This window comes from Aulonocara sp. 'chitande type north' Nkhata Bay, linkage group LG2 (assembly GCF_057382095.1).
Source record: "Aulonocara sp. 'chitande type north' Nkhata Bay isolate Kocher_YH1m ecotype deep benthic linkage group LG2, A_spYH_male_GT1.1, whole genome shotgun sequence".
Classification (NCBI taxonomy): domain Eukaryota; kingdom Metazoa; phylum Chordata; class Actinopteri; order Cichliformes; family Cichlidae; genus Aulonocara; species Aulonocara sp. 'chitande type north' Nkhata Bay.
This window is the reverse complement of record NC_141345.1, coordinates 35773731-35788899: the sequence shown is the minus strand read 5'-3', so window position 1 is coordinate 35788899 and position 15169 is coordinate 35773731. Positions and strand designations below refer to the sequence as shown.

Below are 15169 nucleotides of genomic sequence, written 5' to 3'. Positions count from 1 at the left end.
TAAATTATAATCAGCTAAAAGTGTTAGAAAACATGAAAGTAACAACACTAACAATTTAACAACTTTTTATTAAACACAATGTGCTTTTAAAAAGGCACAAACAACAGAGCTCACTCATAAAAAAGTGCTTCATAAATAAAACAAGAGAAAAAGACTCCAAGGGTCTCCATCTCAATTCTAAAATTCAATAACATTTTCAGTATTAACAGCAATTGCAGCTATTAGAACATTGAGGCATTTAACACTTACTGTACCTTGACAGCTGCAGCTCACTTTCTTTTTTAAAAATACATAAAAAAAACAGTACTGTTTCCACTGCTGTACTTATAGGGAACAAACATCAAGGCAGTGCATTTACGTATTAGGCAACAGAACATTAAACATGAATAGTGCATGAACTGAACAGTCATTCATCTTAAATGTGAGGTAGAAGAGGCAAATGATTAGGAAAAAAACAAACAAAAAAGGCTTCCTCAATACTCAGCTCAACAAGTAGTCCATTCTGAGTGATTCACTCATTGAACAAATCATTCTTCAGCATCAGTAGACGCCCTTTCAGTGGTTTGTTGTCCTCAAGGCACATCACAACCTTCTGGATAAATGTGAATGTAAGCTCAAGTTTCTTTGGGTATTGTAGGTCTAGTGCATAGATGTACCCAAAGAGCAGGAGAAATGACTCAGCCAGATTTGTGGGACCATTCACAAGTATTTCATCCTCAACGACAATGCAGATGCTTTCGGGACTGAAGAGGGCCGAATCAGTAGTGTCATCCGTGACAACTGTCAGCTGTTGAAATCTCCCAATTCTTTGAATCTTTGGGCTGAAGGAAGGACAATACTCGGTGTATCAATGCTCAATCAACAATCATTTATTTCCATACAATTCAACAGTCAGAGCATTACAACGTCCGGACGGGAGAGATGCTACCAGAGGGTCAGGCACATGTCTCAAAATGGTGACGGGTTGCTCAGCTTTTTATAGTCTCTAGTGGCCCCCAGCTAGTCGTAAAAGCCAAAACATCACATTCTTTCTCTGTTACAGCGCCTAAGTTATGACCTCGGCAGTTGTTTCTCTGCTTTCTGTAAGGTGGGGGTGTGGAATGTGGTCTATCTATCTCCCCTGTCTTTAGACACAGAGTCTCCTGCTTACAACCTTCTCTTCATGATTCAACAATTAAGCATGTCAAGAAAACAGTGTAACACATTCCCAGCAGATCAAGGATACAGAGTGATGCACATTTATCTAATGAACTAATATGTGAATATGTTCTGTTAACTCAAAAGTATAATGAGAACTAAACTACATACAGCTCACACACTCTATATTAAAGGGTATAATGTGATCTACAGCAGTATTCTAATTCAACTACTTTGATTACATATATAAGGTAACATATAATAACAGAATAATCTAACAATTCCCCCTTTTGATCTCTGAAAGAGATCACTTACAACATGCACTCCAGCATTGCAAGGTCCAGGTCTTCTTGATCCTGAGGCCCTCTGTCCCCCTTTAACGGGTGGACCATATGTGGGATGACCTCTGTGTTCACGCAGTTCAGATGCAAGCAAAGTTAGATTTACAACCATAACAGCAGTTACAGATGACACTCCCATCACTCCCCAATTCTCCCACAGCTTTATTTTGGTGCTCCAGTTTTCCACTCCCATTTTAATGCCCCCTTATACCTTTCAAATGTACTTAGACTAGAACCTCTGTCTAAGGAGCTTTTAACCTTTATTTTTATTGCTGCAGCTACCAGTGTCTTCCAGTTGGGTGATTCTCAGCTTCTTACTTCGACCTCCGGGGTTAGACCACCCTTTAGTCATTGCACAGTTCTGGGGATTATTCTGCCCCGATTTCAAACAAAGATCTGTGTGTTTTGGGGTCACCGGCGTGTCCCCCTTTTTGCCAAGAGCCTCTTGAACCTCGTTGGTCTGGTGTTCCTGGTTTTCGCCAACCCCTTCATGGTTATTGCTGTGTTTGTGGGATCCATGTTCTCCAGGAGCCCAAACGCCATGACACTTGACCCCAGTTGCTGTCTCGGCAGTCCCTACATCTGTCTCTGCTGTGAAGGGTCCTCATATCTCCGGGTCCCCGTCTGGTGTCTGTTCCTTTCTCTGCAAGAGACAGAAAACCAAAACACCTCTCTCCCTAGGCTTAATAATCTAATATTGTTATCCATTGTTGTTCTAATGATTCAAATTTGGCTTAAAATATTATGTTCAGGACTCTCTGACCCAGGGACTTATTCTAATCATAATCTATGTGTGTGTAAAAGAAATCAAAAATTAGTGAACCCTTTCTAAGTCTAACACATTATAAGCTTAAGTTTTACCATAGCTAATTTATTAAACACAGAAATAACGTCATAAGATGTTCATAAAACCATTGTTTGATGTTCGGACTCAACTCCCCCTTTTTGACACACTCCCATGTGTCAATTCATTGGAGCTAGACACTTAAAAGAGAAGGTTGGTGACATCATATCTCAGAAAGTATCAGAAATTCTTCTCTCGAGTACCGTTGCTCCAGCCTTGTCATCTCAGAGGATCTTCAATCCTGAAAATGTCCCTTCTCCTCATGTAATAAAGTCTGTCATCCTTGCATGCCCTGGTAACTGGTCCATCCAGAGCTGTAACATTTTGAAATGTACATACAACAAGCCAAACCACACCTTGGTCACACTAACCCTTTTCTGCCCTGAAGATGTCCAACGCCATCTTAGTCTGGACCAGGGTTGTAATAGTTTTGCAATTTTCATCAGTTTTTATTTTTATTTAGCTTCGACTTCAGATTTTCAATTTTATATCAGTTTTAATCAGTTTTTACCAATTGTTTGCTAGTTTAGTTTAGTTTTGATTAGTTACAGTTATAGTTTTAGTTGTGTCTGCAATAATTAAGTGTAGCAAAATCCCAGTCCCATCATATCAGTCATGCTCTTGTGCTTATCCTTGGGTATTGTGACTATTAACTCTTGCAGCACCGGGTGCTCCTAATTTTGGTTCAAGTGAATTTATAAACTTTGTGAAGGGAATTGACTCCTCTGCACACTGGAATAAACATAATCAACATAATCAACATGATCCACATTTTACTGCGTGTTATTTCACCATCTTATTGATTCAAATGCTCCATCCTTATGTGGTTTGCGACATTATGTTTATCCACTCTGTCTCTAAATGTTTGAAGAATTTTCCAGTTTGGGGTTAAATTTTAAGAATTTGACCATAAGTGAAAGTTATGGTGTCATCACCCCCTTCAGGGCTTACCTTTCCCAGTTTTGATGATATCTGCGCCCTATTCTTTGCAAATACCCCCTGTTGGTGGCGAGAAACTGTTGGTGTAGTCAAGTGGGTGCTATAGAAACAAAAGCTCAGGACAGAACAGTTATCAGTCATGTACTTCCTACAAAATTAGCATATATTGAATTTCATATTGATCCTCTGAGCATAATGGTACATTTTAATTTGAATTTATCCAAACTAAACACAATAGGTTTTCTTTCTTTACTTTGCTCTTGTTCTTTTGCAGTACCACATCCTATCAAATGTCCCTGTCAATTATATTCTACATCTAATAACTTACTATTTCAAGTGAGAACCTAAATCACGTGGACCAATGTTTGTTATGGCATATCTCTATTCTGAATGTGGCCAGTCATTCATAGGTATTGTTAAGGTTTTGGCGATTTTCCTCTATAAAATTTAATTGACTTTTTACAGTGGCCTGCTATGGTTAATAATAACATATTCCAGTCATGAGTGGTATCAAAAGTCTTCTCCACTGTAGCATTTGGCATTCCCAATAATATAACATGATACCTTAGTCCAAACACAGCTAATATAGCACAGTTTTCTTAATGCAAACATCAGTAACTCAAAATTAGCAACCACAGTGTTAAGTCTGCAGTTCATACTTATGTGAAGCTAGAGTCTCCTCCTCCAGTCTCTCTTATCCTCCTGCTCCTGAAAAAACAAAACAAAACAACGCGAAGCATCCACCCTTCTCTTGTCGGCTGGGTGAATTGTTTATTGGCATTTACTAATCCTAAAGTGGGTGCAGTCATTGTCTCAGTATCAAGTCAGTCAAAGCTTCCAGTCCGTCCATCACAGTCCAGTCACATGCATACCTCCACACACATTCATACCAGATGTTGCTGATAATGGAGTCTCCCGCGCAACCTATTCGAGCCTCCATCACCAGAAAGATGACGTCATCATTTTAAAGGAAAACAATTCCTTGTTGTTTTTTGGACCGGATTGACTCGGTGCAATCCTTTTAGACTCAGAACTTCTCAGTGTTCCCTATAAGTGAATTTCTCCCAAGCCAATTACAATCATGGAGAAGCACACTTTGCAACTGTTTACAGTAATAATATTTTATAGCGCTTTAAATTTCAATCTTTCAGGCCTGGTTTAAAGAGCTGATTGTTAAATCATAAACTCACAAAATATCACCATATCACCACCGGTGGATCACACCTCTCAGATGTTTTTTCTTCAGTGCACTGTAACAAAAACGAAAACAGACGTAACCAACAAAACACTACTAACAATAACACAAACTAGGGCCCGTTGCAGACATGTCCAAACATAAAACTATCCCTCTCTCGCTTATGAGAAAGAACACAAGCCAAAGCTCACTGATAAAATCAAGCTAGCGCTAAGCAAAACCAAACAATCAACCAGAAATTCACAGGAACATTTTGCTTCCTGCCGGGACGATATTGTGTGGGAATGAGAACCTCAGGTGCTGTAACACCTTTCGTTCCTCCTTGAATTAAATCTCAATCACAGAAAATGCCGTACTCCGACCTAAACTTACACTATTAATTCATCATTTTCACTCTGTGCCACTGTTCCTCATCAGGGCTGTGTGAAGCACAGCAAAGAATTCATTCAAGGCCTTGAGCCATAAACAGACATCACGCACAGACATTGTTTTCATAACCAAACCGTTTTAGACCTTATTCCTAAAATCTACATAAATGCCCTCTGGGTGACATATAACACATTCTAAGTAATCAATGGCTCCTCATAAAAATTATGCATTGGGATGTTTGTGTGCAGCATTTTGCATATCAGCATAAGCAAAGCATTCTTCATTGCATCAGCGTGTATGTGTGTGTGCGTGTGGATCACTCTTCATTGCACAAGCGTGTGCATGTGTATGTGTGTGCATCACTTCTCAGTGAATCAGCATTCCAATGTGTGTGTGTGTGTGTGTGTATGTGTGTGTGTGTATATGTGTGTATTTCACTTCATTCTGAATCTGTGTGTTTGGAGACATGTGTGTGTGTGTGTGTGTTTGTTTGTTCATCACTTTCCTGTTCTGGTGTTCTGGGTAAACCACTGCCTGAAGCATGCCCTGGGGTCCTGCCCCCCTCCTTTTCAGTTTGTTTGCGACCATTGCTGCTGCTGCTGCTGCTCAAAGTTCAGTCCGTCCTGGTTCTGACCCCAATTGGGGCAGTCCTTTCTCCAGTGTCGATGTTCACCGCAGGTGAAACCTGCATCTTCTTCTGTGTTTTTTGTCCATTCTGAGGTGCCTTCTGTCCTCAGTTACTCCTCTTGTCTCGGTCACGCCCTTTTTCGCCACCCGATCATCCGTGTTGGTCCATCACTGTCCTGCACAGTGTGAATGCAAAGTTATCAAGGTCAGCATTCTTTCGCTCGGCCTTACTTTTCATTCGGGCTTGGCGGGCGTCTCGTCACAGCTGAGCTCTGTCAGCTGACGCAGTCTGGGAATTTTCCCCCGTGTAGTGAAACGGGCCTTAGGTTTAGTGCTCTCCGTCTCGGCTGCATGAGATCACATTCCTGCAGGTCTGTTGACATTCTCAGGTCGTTGTTGTGGGTCCAGCTGTTGCAGCATTTGGTCAGTGTCACGTATGGGGGAGAGCAGGAGTCCAGTCAGCCTCGGCTTTCAGGGCCGGCAAAGCAGCCTGTAATTAAATATGTATAGAAAAAACAAAAACAAAACAAAACAAAAACAAACAAAAAACAAAAACAAACGAACAGGAAAATGATGTTGTGTTGGCTGTGTTATTCAGAGGGGAGACAACGGGGCCAGGCCCTGTGTCAGCCTTCTCTCCCCCTTTTTTTTGTTTTTTGTCTCCCGATATAATCAACTCCTAACCCACCAAGTTGACAGGACAACACCGGTATATGTTAAAATTCTTAAGATCATGTTTAAAAGCCCAAAAAAGGAACTTTCTTTCATTCAGTAATCACTTTTATTAATCAATCAACAGAAAACATGTCACAATTTGAATCTTTTAACCACTAAATTTGTTGCGTCTTGCCTGGTTGGTTAGACCAGTGTTCCTTTTTTTTTTTTTTTTTTTAAGTTAAATTGTTGTCCTGCAACCCAGAGAGTTTATTTGTCAGTAATGTATTTATCCTTTAACACCAGATGTATGTTAAGTTTCGCTGCTGTAGCCTTGCTGGAAAATCTTCACGTGTTCATGAGTGTAAGCTGTTTCTTCATTGCGTGTGTGTGCATTTGTATAAAAGCAGGTTAATTTTATCTTTTCTCAAACTAGGCGTTACCTTAAAAGGAGCCTTTCTCTCAGATTTCTCTGCTTGTGTGTGTTTTTGTTTCACCTTTTTGTTGTGATGCTCCGGACGCCTTCCCAACCTCCACAAGTCCGTTGGCCCCAATTTTATGTGTTAAAACTTCTCTTAATTTCTCCTCTAATTCTCTCCTTGCTGCTGTCTGTTTCACAGCTGCTGATTCGTGCTGGGTGTGGTTCCCATTACCTATAATTTTGCTTCGGCCGCTGTGCTTGTGGGGGCAGTTGGTCCAGGTCCGCAGCTTCCTGTATTAACACACTAAGAGATTTATTTTAATTTCATTTTCATCACATGTTAAACAGATAAGCAGGCAACCCGCCTACCTTGACAGCGTAAACTGTACGCCAGTCTCCCAACACATTCCTCTCTGTACTCCTCCATAATTCTCCACTGCACACCTCTTACTATCTCTCCTTTTTATTTTTATTACACCACAGAGTAATACACCCAATTATGCCCGTCTATCTCTATGTGGCTCCAAATTCCCTCTTTATTTTAATTTCACACTCGTCAGGGGACAGGCACACAACAATTTCAACCACTGAAACGAGGAATTCAACCTTTTTATATTTCTTTACTAATCTAGACTCAACCTTTGTTTGCAAAATGTGTCTTGTTCTAGTCCGGAATAAATGTGAACCCGCGATTACACGGCCGTTCCAGTGTTATTTCCGTAGCTAATGCGGGAGTCCTCAGTTCCCAAGTTGCCACCTTGGCATCCAGACGCCGCTGGGCCTGGCCGCGCGTCCACGACCAGGAGGGTCGCCACTCCTTGAACAAAATTATTTCCACAGGTACACTAGGCATCAACCTTTGATCCTAAAATGTGTCTTTGCTCTAATGTCCTCCCATTCACACATCAACCGTCACTGTCACCATGTTCATATTTCACACACAGAAACACACAGAGAGCGCGTCTCACAAGCAGAAACACACACAGAAACCTCTGAGCTCACCTTTGAAAATGCAAGCACACCATAAGCCAGACTCTATTTCACCTCTATTTCATATGCTAAACTTTGGCCGCGTCTTAGAAGTTTTCCCCATTTCTTGCAACAGAAGCCAGTCATAGACAAAGTTAAATGTGGAGGGTAAAGTGGCTGCAACTAGTCCAACGTAGTATGTTATTAGTATCTCGGTAGAAGCAGTTTATTTAACACACTGGAATTCAGCCTCAACTTATGTTGTTAGTATCTTGCGCCAAAAACCAGACACCGACAAATTTACTGTGAAAATACATGTGACTCAGTGAACAGATTAATTTGGAAAGCCCAATATGCACATTTGGTATTTATAATACAACAGGCTGTGCTTACCTTTCTGTTTTAGGCCGGCCTTCTGTTCACTTTGCCCCACGATCTCACCAAAGGCCAAATCTACACCTCCTCAGCACACCAAAGATCCGGGTCACACGGCACCAAGTTGTTGAAATCTCCCAATTCTTTGAATCTTTGGGCTGAAGGAAGGACAATACTCGGTGTATCAATGCTCAATCAACAATCATTTATTTCCATACAATTCAACAGTCAGAGCATTACAACGTCCGGACGGGAGAGATGCTACCAGAGGGTCAGGCACATGTCTCAAAATGGTGACGGGTTGCTCAGCTTTTTATAGTCTCTAGTGGCCCCCAGCTAGTCGTAAAAGCCAAAACATCACATTCTTTCTCTGTTACAGCGCCTAAGTTATGACCTCGGCAGTTGTTTCTCTGCTTTCTGTAAGGTGGGGGTATGGAATGTGGTCTATCTATCTCCCCTGTCTTTAGACACAGAGTCTCCTGCTTACAACCTTCTCTTCATGATTCAACAATTAAGCATGTCAAGAAAACAGTGTAACACATTCCCAGCAGATCAAGGATACAGAGTGATGCACATTTATCTAATGAACTAATATGTGAATATGTTCTGTTAACTCAAAAGTATAATGAGAACTAAACTACATACAGCTCACACACTCTATATTAAAGGGTATAATGTGATCTACAGCAGTATTCTAATTCAACTACTTTGATTACATATATAAGGTAACATATAATAACAGAATAATCTAACACAGCAGAGCCACAGGAGTGTCAGTAGGGTCTGGACCATCTGCTGACTGCAAAACAAAAATAATACAAGAATGAGTTCAGCCCCACAAGGACACAAATCATGCTATTGATTAGAGGTGTGAATCTTCATAAGTCGCACGTTTCTTTTAGGATTATAATGTCAACGATTTAATTTGATATTGCGATACATCATGATGCATTACAATAATCTTAATTTGGGTTTGGTTTCAAAACATATGTTTAAATAAATGTTTTCAATAATAAATATATGCCAAGATATTTGTTTTTGTTATTTACCAAACATTTCTCTGACCACAACATGGCACCTACAAAAAAATAGAACACTTGAATTTTAAAAGGGAGAGTTTTTATCTGTGGATTTGTTTTTGTTTAATAATCTTTCAACTATTTTCATGTTTTCTGGTTTATGCGTAACAATCTTCTTGCAATCTTATTCAACAATAGTTGATATATGGGAGAAAACAAGTCAGATGAGGACTGTGTTGAACCTCCTTCCTGATATACACCCTGGTTCTCCTTGAGTTCTGAGTGATGTCATATGTTTGACTGAACAGCTAGGCAAAGGGGTTGATGCTGAGGCCAGTACACTTACATCACAAGTCCTGAATAACGTGGAGGCATCTTCACGCAGGTACACAGGAAGTGCACGAAGGACGAGGGCCCGTCTTGTATTTACATCATGCTGTTCCTAGATGAACATACAATATCTATTAGAATAGTATTTACACAAATGCAGAGTAAAAACAAAGTGTTGGATAGCCATGTTCTGATTGTCATTGTTATAGATCAGGGGTGTCCAAACTTTTTGTGTAACGGGCTAAACTTGTCAATCTAGAAGGGTAACCCAAAAAAATCTAAAAATTTTGAATAATTCAGGGCAAAATTCTCTAGTTTCTTTGTATTTATTTTTTTATTTAAATTAGGACAAATTATAAAACTCACCCACTGACAACTGGTGAAATGTTGACTCTCTGTAGTACTCTTTGCAGTCTGATATCTGTAAACAATATGTGCACAAAGACGACTTATTAATATTCAAAAACATTTTTTGCACAGCACACACACACGTAGTCAGCTCATCTCATCTGATGCAGATCTGCTCCTTGATCAAGTGACATTTGTGTGACGTCGAATCAGCACCGCAGCTGGATGGCCCGATTTACATACCCAGTGCAGCTGATACTCACCACAATAATTTACTAAGATTATATGCACTCCTGTTATTAAGTCCAGTTCAGTCTGTTAATGTTAACCGTTTCAAACTAATGTTGATAGGTGTGTTGCTAAGCTTAATAACTTAAATAACAAACTTGAAATAATAATAATGATAACACACTCATGTTGTTTATTATTGTTCGCTTCATGCTAGCACACACACACACAGCTCAACAGCGTAAACTACTGACTGTGTAACACGGACAATTATTGAAATAAGTATACTCACAATACGCACGTGCATTACCGGCGAATACGACAACCGGTAGAAACGGACAGTAGAAAGTTTTAGTAGAAAGTTCAAACGCATGGAGCTAGAACTGCCACCGTCAACCTCCCGGGCAAGAATACAATGCATTATGGGAAATGTTGTCCCCCACGGAAAACCGCCAAAATGTTACACCATTCTAATTTGAAATAACATTACGTATTTGTCACATTCGAAAACTTCTAAAATTACAATTACTTGGATTCGAATTCATTTATAACAAACATTCACTGTGCACAAAGTACGAATATATTTCCAGTAAAAAATAAAAAAAGAATGTTTATCGAAATTAAATTTAAACAAAACAAAAACACGTTAGACTTACCAAATTTAGGGCAGTTGATGAAAAAAAATAAGGTGGTGGTCGTGGAGGGTTGAAGTTGGGGACTCTTAATCCACAGGGCTGGCCAAATCTTCCCTGCATCAAGGTAAATTCAAGATGGCTGACTCAGCTTTCCTGAGGGCGCAACAAGACTCCACCCACCAGAACGTCACTAATATATGCTTCTTAAACTTTTTGAGCGTTCCAAAAAAATTAGCTAAAAAATATTGAGCCCTATTCAATTAAAGCTGCATAAAAGCCAACAGAGCTCAATACTTTATAGTTTGCTCAACTACAAAACGACATTTGAGTGTTATGAGCTTATTAGTTATGAGCTAGGACAACGGTTAGGGATTACAGTGTATCTTAATCACCGTATACATAAATGTGCTTAAAATACTTTTTAAATTGCTTATTTAGACTTTATAATGGCACCGCGACCTTATTATATATTAGCTCATTAAGGATAAATGTTTATTTTTACATTCAAAAATGACATTTTAAGGCAAGTTAGCTTGTTCAATGATGAGGTTTAATGGATATGAATTTCAAATTTCTCTGTGCCATGGGCCATCTGTCCACTCTCACCTCCTCTGGGTGCTCCTGATATGAGCTTAAGTCCTTCATGACAAGGGCCATTCAAGAGTAATCCCAGGACTTATAGGATGAAGCTGGTTGATTAAAAAGTTCCATTTCTGGATGTAATCAGTGATTACCGTTGGCCCAGATGAAATATCCATGAACACAAAGTGTGCTCCAACTCTTGTGATTTGTCCCAAAATAAATAAAATATAATTAAATTGAATAAAGACTGATTACAGTACATAAGGAATTTCTTTTTCACAGACATCATTATTATAGTCATAAAACATTGCAATTTCTTACATAGTATTTATATTATTATAATTATAATTATATCATTATTAATACTTTTTATATTATTTTTATAAATATATGCATGTATTAAGCATCTAAAGAATAAATATCTTCTCCTAAAATCGTTCTGCATTGCTTCTTTAGGCCACTGTGAGCATCTATTACGTCACATCTGGCCATTTTCAACATAATTACTTTGATGTGTTTAGAACTTAGATGATATTTTTGTTTTTCTTGGGCTTCATTAAAGCCAAGACATAAAAATAAGAAATAAGATTTAAAAAATGCAATATTCAGTCAGAAATACAGCAATGTTGCAGTTCAGCTCTGATCTACATGGATATGCAAATTTACATACACAACTACAACAAAACTAAAATCTTATTAACTATAAGCAGTCATGCTTTTGATCACCTATTCAAGGCCAAAGGTCTTCACAGCTTTGTAGATTTCATGCTTCTCCACCTTTGACTCTTTCATTTCGCATCTGTCAGCTTCTATCATGGTAAAGACAACAGCAGAAAACATCCATGTGTCCTTATTCTGGGAAATGGAGAAAGAAAAAAAAATATTGGAAAGATCAAAACTTAACCATAAAAGATTCATATTTCTGAGGATATTGCTGTCATTAAGTACTTTACCTGTTGTGTTTTCTGACCACAAAAGTTTTTCTGCTGGACAAGTGCTTGATTACAGAATAGACAGATGACAATAAATACAAATGTAAGATTTTTTAACTTTTGATCTGTAGCGAACTGTGAGTAACTTTGATTACCTTTGTGATGATCATTGTTGTTTCTTTTGAATGTGTACATGAGGACAGCTATAACAATATTATACCCACACACAGCAGAAAAATAATCGTACTTCCTGGCTGTGACGACGGAGTGTCTCCTGAAACAAGTTTGATGTTACCTCAAAGTTATAAAAATTGTATTAATTAATTGTCACTGTACATACTGGCACTTAAATATTATATAATTTACATATTATATGGATTAATTTAAAAATCAATGGGACGGGTACCTTGAATATTAAGTATAGTTCCATTTCCAGATATTATTTCCCCACATGTGGCCACAGCGCAGTAGTAAGTCCCAGCATCAGAGGAGCTGACGTTCTTAGAGAAGCGATAAACACATCTTTTCTGAGGGTTAGATCTGTTCTCATATTCATTATGTCTTTTCCCGTCAGTGTAGATGATGTTTGGATGAGATCCCGCTCTGAACCAGAAAACATTATGATCTCCTGGACACGTCTTGTTCTCAGAATCGGAGAAGACTGAACACTCGAGAGTCGCTGTGTCTCCTGAATAGACTGGATTTGATTCCATCTGCTTTTGGACAACGATATAGTTTGATGACCTCTGAGTGTTTCCTGTGTAATACAAAACACAAAGACATTCTTCAAAACATGCTCAGAGATTTTTAAAATGTTTGTAAAAGTAGAACAGTTGAATACCTTTTACTAACAAATACATCCCGCTCCATTCACCCCTAACACAACTGCCTTGCTCACAGTGATAGTAGCCCTCATCTTCTTGGACTGTCTTCACAATAGTCAGGTTGCCAAAATTTTTATCAATTTTTGCCTCAAATCTTGATTCAGGAAACTCTGGAGTATAAACAGGTTGTGTAGTTCCATAAAATGTAACAACTAATTTAAGAGCATCTCCGACACTCTGCTTGTACCACTGGACTCTACTGCTGATCTCTTTAGTAGTTCTAGCACATGTTAAAGCTGCTGCTTCACCAAGATGAGCGGTTTTCACTGGAACCAGAGAATCTGAGTGAAAACAAAACATAGAAAAAATCACGAGACAAAAATAATTCAAAATTTAAAAATACTCTTGTTATTGTATATACACACAAATCTATTCAACATAAATAATTATATTTCAGACATATAATCAGAATAAAAAAGCACTTACAGCGTTGATGGAGAAAAAGCAATCAAATCAAAAAAATCAAATCAAATCACTTTTATTGTCACATCACATGTGCAGGCACACTGGCACAGCACATGCGAGTGAAATTCTTGTGTGCGAGCCCCACAAGCAACAGAGATGTGCAAACACAACAACACAAACGAGCAAAATACAAGAATGGCCAACCTGAGACTAATAAATATATGTACAATATATAATAGTGTATGCATTTCTGGATGTGTATACTAAATATTTTCCTACGTGTGTGTGTGTGTGTGTGTGTGTGTGTGTGTGTATACACATTTTTACAAATTAAATAGTAAAAAAAATAAAAATAAAATAATAATAATAATAATAATAATAATAATAATAATAATAATAATAATAATAATAATAATAAAATATACAGAGTTGAATATGTGCAAAACAAGTGGCATTTATATACAGTATGGAGTGCATAATGTTAAATGCAGCCCATAATATGATCATCTTGACACTGCTCCTTTGTTGTGGTGTTTCAGCAGGTCTAAGAGGAGAACTGTACATGTTGGGTTAGACTATAAAATGTATTTGATTGGTTAACATAGAGCAGGCTTAAAAGTACATATCCTGTCACACTGGATGTGTACTTACCTCCCCACATGAACGTTCTAAAACATATTTAGAATTTTTTTTAGAAAAAACTCTTTTTCTTGTTTTCTGAATATTTCAGATTAGTCAATTTTCACATTTGACTATCTGATAGGAGAAGTTAATCACAGAAACAGTAAAATGCAGTTCTATTCCTGGTTGTACTACTTGCTGCAAGAAATACAATTATACTCTGCACTTTAGAGAAAATTTGCAACCTGCATGTTTCATTGGTGCAAGGCCATGTCATGTTATTCTTCGGAAGAGCTGAAGAGCAGGATGAACAAATACTAAATGGTTTTGCTTCTTCAAAGACAGAACTAATATGCAAGTTGTAGAGCATTTCATAGAAAACAGCAGCAGACACTTAATTATCTTAAGTTTATTACTTAAGTAATAAAATTCTATCCATCCACTTTGGTTACCTCAGTTTTGTTAAGAAGAAATGCCAGACATCTTTATCGATAATCTGCAGCATTTCCAGGATTAATACTAAGGTGTGTCTCCTACGTTCAGCTCCTGCTTCAGTGGGAAATCTATGACATAACATGTCCATGTCTTGGCCGATATCCTGTAGTGTAAAAATGCATTTACATAGTACTTATAGAAACACATGAAATAGGTGGGAGAAACAGCGGTGGTGCCAAAATTTCAAAATTTATCCTCATTCAAAACCAGCCCAGTGGACAACTGGCAAAAGCTCCAAGGGTAAAGTTTCTTTTTCATTACCATCCAATATAAGGTAAGATAAATTATGATTACCGCTGCAACAAAGTACATAAGCATCTAGAATAATAGGTGGCTGTAGCTCAGGTGGCAGAGCCGGTCAGCCACTAATCAGAAGGTCGGTGGTTCGATCCCAGGCTGCCTCCTGGCAGCATGCCAAATATCCTTGGGCAAGATACTAACCCCATGTTTGCCTACTGGTGGTGGTCAGAGGGCCCGGTGGAGCCAGTGTCCGGCAGCCTTGCCTCTGTCAGTGCGCCCCAGGGCAGCTGTGGCTACAACGTAGCTTGCCATCGCCAGTGTGTGAATGTGTGTGTGAATGACTGAATGTAGTGTGAAGCGCTTTGGGGTCCTTAGGGACTAGAAAAAGCGCTATAGGGTTTTATCAATAAAACCCTAAACTGGCACAATTTTGCTGACAGACGTTAGAATGAATAAACAGTACAGATAATCTGTTACCTCAAAATGTCTTCATTTATTATTCATTCATTGGTTTAACTGATAGATCGACACATTTGTATGGATGTATATTGTTCAATTACTTTAGCTCACTTTAGCTCA

The 15169-nt window shown here is 38.5% G+C and overlaps 1 long non-coding RNA gene and 1 pseudogene across 1 annotated transcript; both read right to left on the bottom strand.

The window, feature by feature from the left end:
- Nucleotides 1-9238: 9238 nt before the first annotated feature.
- On the bottom strand, nt 9239-10546 carry LOC147338326 (uncharacterized). Its single transcript, XR_015125066.1, has 3 exons — nt 10089-10546; nt 9587-9641; nt 9239-9332 (listed from the first exon to the last, which is right to left on the bottom strand). It is a non-coding gene; the product is annotated as an uncharacterized LOC147338326 (long non-coding RNA).
- A 1193-nt stretch (nt 10547-11739) lies between these two features.
- LOC147338325 (signal-regulatory protein beta-2-like) lies at nt 11740-13271 on the bottom strand (annotated as a pseudogene).
- Between the last annotated feature and the right edge of the window lie 1898 nt (nt 13272-15169).